Source organism: Galeopterus variegatus, unplaced genomic scaffold, assembly GCF_000696425.1.
Source record: "Galeopterus variegatus unplaced genomic scaffold, G_variegatus-3.0.2 Scaffold231, whole genome shotgun sequence".
Classification (NCBI taxonomy): domain Eukaryota; kingdom Metazoa; phylum Chordata; class Mammalia; order Dermoptera; family Cynocephalidae; genus Galeopterus; species Galeopterus variegatus.
The window spans coordinates 42,806-47,863 of record NW_007726342.1 but is presented as its reverse complement, the minus strand read 5'-3'; the positions used below and the strand labels follow the sequence as shown (position 1 = coordinate 47,863).

The 5,058-nt window shown below is 42.0% G+C and overlaps 1 protein-coding gene across 1 annotated transcript in view; it reads right to left on the bottom strand.

Moving 5' to 3' along the window:
- The window catches only part of LOC103585331 (testis-specific Y-encoded-like protein 6), a 25,141-nt gene that overhangs the window by 1,052 nt on the left and 19,031 nt on the right, over window positions 1–5,058 (bottom strand). The window lies entirely within an intron of this gene.

Genomic DNA, 5,058 nt, shown 5'->3' with positions numbered 1-5,058 from the left:
CCGCCCGCCGCCCGCCGCCGAATCCCGCGCTCGCCGCTCGGCGGCCAGTGTGGAGCGCGCCCGCGAGCGCCGGAGGCGGAGCTGCACGCCTCCCCGCCAGGGCCCGCCGCGGCCCGGGGGCGCCCTTCTCCCAGGGTTCTGGAACGGCAGGGGCCGTGGGAGGGAGATGCTAAATCGGAATGCGGCTTAACGACCCCCTTTGTTTTTGTTTGTTTGTTTGTTTTTTTAAGGGGCTCAGGGGAAACTTCTTAAATAGCTTTTCTGGCCGATTTCAGCGAGGAACTTCTCTGACATTCCCGGATTCCTGGATCTTGGAAGTAGGAGTAGGAGAGCAGATCTGCAAATGAGCTACCAGACCTTGATCAAGTCATTTAACATTTGTAGGCCGTTTGTAAAACGAGGAATTTGGATTAGATGGTCTTTAAAATCAGGGTCACTATTTCTTACAGTGTGGTCCAGACCTCAGGGTACCTGGTAAGAAGGGGAGGCGCTTGTTAACAATGCAGATTACTGGGTCCCTCCCTCCCCCTGGATGAGGGAGAGTGGGGAGCTGCCTCAATCGCATGACACGATATAGATCATCCAGGTCTGAAAACTCACTTGAAACCAGATCCTTGAGAATCCGTCCTGCAGGTGCCAGTTTGATTTTCCAGCAAATTACTCAGTCACTTTGGACTCAAGATGATGTCACTTGACTCCCGCTTTCCTCTTGCTCTATTACAGTATTGCTAAGGCACTTGAAGTCCTAAATAAAAGGTATCGCCTCACTGTTATTCCGTAAAGAAGCAGTGGCTTCAAAGTATTTATTGAGGTTTTATCGCAATCAAAGTTAACTTCCTAAAAGTTCAAGTTCATGTATGTTTTATGTCTACAGAATCTTGCCTAGATTTCTTAGTTAAATGTGGTGTTTATGATCCAAACTAAATGGTAAGGAACAGAGACTAGAGGGTTGAAAATGCATTCGGTTAACTTACATTAATGTGGAAAAAATTAATTGTAAATTGTACTCACAGAACAATTATTTCAAAAACTTATACCTCTGTGAGTACCAGGATGATTTAGACAAATTATTTAAGATGCACATTTTACCAACAGTCAATAGCCCAACTCTTCAGGAAGCAGCATTACCAATCTACATGTTACACCTTGTATTCTTAAATTATCATCCTTCTTGGACTACCTTAGTTTACATTATTTAGTAATAATGGCTTAGGTCACAACAAAGATCTCCAAAGCAAGAAGATCCTTCTGGTCCTGGGGCATCTTGTCATAGAACCATTTTGCCTGATAGGATACACTCAAATCAGAGAGTCAATTTCAGTGAGAAGTTGGCTTCACGGTTTGTGGAGCTATCTCTGCTATTTTCTTTCTCTGTTCTATTCATTCTATCCATTTCCATCCTGTATCTGTTGCTTTCTTTACAGTAAATGCTGCGTAATCATCATGGCAATAGTCTCTGGAGAAAATGTTATAATTTCCTAATTATTGTTCCTTTCTAGGTGTCTATGCTTCAAGCCCTCAAAATGAAAGGACTGTTGTTCCATATTGTGTCTAGGACACTTTAAAGAGTCCAGAATATGGCTGGCTGATTAGCTCAGTTAGTTAGAACACAGTGTTATACCACCAAGATCAAGGGTTCAGATCCCCAGAATATACTGTCTCAAAATGTTTTCAGGTGTCTTCAATTAGAGCCTTCTAATTACCTGTGGTATCTCTTAGCCATGCCAGTTTGGATATTAAATTAATACCTACTTTTAAATCAGCAGATTAGACTAATGGCAAGAGCACTGAAGCAGATCCTCCACTCTTTGAAGTTAAAATTAAAACATAATGCTAAACCAAACAGAGACACACCTAGTTCTTTGGAAACACACCCCTGGGTGTGTAAATGGATGGCTCATATGCTTGCATCTCTGACTGGGAAAGAGTAAGGGTTGCCATGAACCTGGCCTGCCTGCTTTCTCCTGTGCACTGAAACACAGACATAGTACAATTCCATGATATGATGTCATATTATGCCTTTAAGCTATTATTTTACACTAAGCCTCTGTATTTATAGCAAATGATCCATTGAGCTCCACAGCCCACCTGAGAGACTTTGCTAGCTCCAATTGTGGTAAACATAAGCTTTGCAAGTTGATCAAACTGAAAGCACGTCTGTGACTTGGAACACAAGCATGCTGTGGCAGTGGTGAGAACTACTGAAGTAGACATTCCGTACATACTTGCCCAATGTACTGAGCAGGTGAACCGAGTCACAGACAAAAAACATGATGGTCTGAGGAACTCAAGCGAGTTGGGCATCCTCGTGCTGTTAAAGGAACTAAATTCATCACTCTTTAAGTTAGGCAGCAACCCCTCTCTGCCATAGCACATATCTCACTGATCTAGAGTTATCTACATTCCTTTGTCCCACACTCCACTATGAGTTCCAGGTCTTCATCTTTGCGTACAGAGTGCGTAAACAAGAAGGGCAATGGATTCTATCCTGAGAGCTAATTCCTCTCTTGTACTTGAGTGATATTTTGAGAAGGATTGGGGGCTACATCTAGGTTGGCAAGAAAGAGTACAAGTTCATGAGTGACTGATTCTCTGCCATGGGCACAGAAGGGGATAGTGTTGACACTGGTATCATATATATATCAACCATGAGGATAATAGGAGATAATAATGTTAAATGATTGGCCAGATGGATAAGTGAATTTAAAAAAAAACACAAAGTATCTTTAAATGAAGAAGTGCTAGTATACTAATCAGTAATCTGAGGCAAGGTAGGACTGTCTTATTACTTGCCTCTATTGTATTGACAATGTTACTGCTAAGGACAAGGAGATTGATTTAGAGCTAAACATTCCTTGTTAGTATGCTATCTCTGCCAACCTCAAGAAACAATCTTTTGCTACAATATTTTTTTACTGCTTTGGGAACATTTGTATAAGCCTGGGATGAAAATAGCTGGCCAGGAAAACAGCTCTGTTCTTTGTCCAAGAGTCCGATCACACCCTGTAAAGGCCTGAGCTCCTTATCTCATTCTAGTCTTGTTTCCTGCCGAACCTGGAAACTAACCGAAATAAATGTGGGCTGCTTGCTGCCTTGACCGATGTGATCTTTCTGACCATTGTCCTGATAAAAGTAGAAAGTCGTGTCCAAAAAAATGCAAGTGCGCACTGCCAATTGAATCAGAGTTCAACATTCTAGAGTTTAAAGAGAAAAACGTAAAAGAATATGCCATGGGGCCGGCCCGTGGCTCACTTGGGAGAGTGTGGTGCTGACAACACCAAGTAAAGGGTTAAGGTTAAGATCCCCTTACCAGTCAAATTAAAAAAAAAAAAAAAAAAAAAAGAATATGCCATGATTCCACATGTATGTAAAGCACTGAGCATGAAGCCTGGAAGGCTCTGAGCACTCAACAAATGGCGGCTGTTTTTATTGCAATTATTGTAGTCCGTCACAGTGGAGTTTAGAAGAGCAATATTTCAAAAGCACTTTTATTGAATTGGTAAATAAAATAGTGGATTAAAAAATATTCCACAACTTACCTATTTCACATAGGAAAAGACTAAGGCCTTAAAATAAAATATTTGCCTAATGGCATAAAACTAGTAGTGGCAGTCCCGGAATTAGAATCTAGACAAGTTTTTAGCAGAAATAAATGCATCATTTAAAGGAATGCTGCTGTATATCTTGTTGTTTATTTTACTCTCAAATGCAAAGTAATAAATTCATTGTACTGCTCAGCTCACAATTAAAAACAAAGAGACATTAACACATTTCTCTCAGATCAAGACAGATCTAGTGGGCCAAATTAAGAAGATGTAGAATATCTGAACAGAGTAAATAAGGTAGACCTCATGGACAAAATACATATTGAACTTTATGCTTCAAAAATAATACACAGGGGCCGGCCCGGTGGCGCACTGCTATAGTGTGCCGCTTGGGAAGTGCGGTGGCGCTCCCGCCGAGGGTTCGGATCCCACATACAGACCGGCCGCTCACTGGCTGAGCGAGGGGCGGGAGCAACACCGAGCGTTGCGATCCCATGGCTGGTCCTGGTCCGGTATGGGCGCGACACTGAGGGTTGCGATCCGTTGCCGGTCACGAAAAAAGACAAAAAGGAAAAAAATAAAAAAAATAATAATAATAATACACAATCCCTGTACCAGCCAGCCACCAAAAATAAATAAACAAAAAATACACTTTCTTCTCATGCATATATGGACTCAGTCATGAAAACTGGCTTTATAATACGTCACAAAGAAATTCTCGATAGTGAAATAAAGCAAACAGCATTTTAATTAAACAATAATTGGTAATTAAATATTATAGTAAAACTAGAAATCAATAGCAAAATCACAAAACATACAGCCCTTTCCACCTGGAAATTTTAAAGTGCCCTGTTAAAGAACTGTTGGATGAGATGGAAAATAAAATTCAAGTTGAACTTGAATAATTTCTTTTTTGGGGGGTGGGGTGGCTGGCCAGTATAGGAATCAAACCCTGGACCTTGATATTATCAGCACCACTCTCTAACCAACTGAGCCAATTGACCAGCCAAAGCTTTTTTTTTTTTTTTTTTTTTTTCCCAGCTGGCCGGCACAGGGATCTGTACCCTTGAGCTTGGTGTTACAAGGCCCCACTCAAACAAACTTAGCTAACCTGAACTTGAATAATTTCTAAAAAATAATGATGATGGAACAATACATATCAGAGTCTATAAAAAAAAATCAGTGATTAGAGAAAAATGTATAGCTTTAAATATTTATATTGATAAAAATGAAAGAATGGACATAAATGAATTAGATTTCTAACTCAAAACCTAAACCAGGGGCCGGCCCAGTGGCGCACTGCTACAGTGCGCCGCTTGGGAGCGCGGTGGCGCTCCCGCCGAGGGTTCGGATCCCACATACAGAACAGTTCCCACTCACTGGCTGAGCGAGGTGTGGGAGCAACACCGAGGGTTGCGATCCCGTTGCCGGTCCCGGGCGCGACACTGAGGGTTGCGATCCGGTTGCCGGTCCCGGGCGCGACACTGAGGGTTGCGATCCGTTGCTGGACACG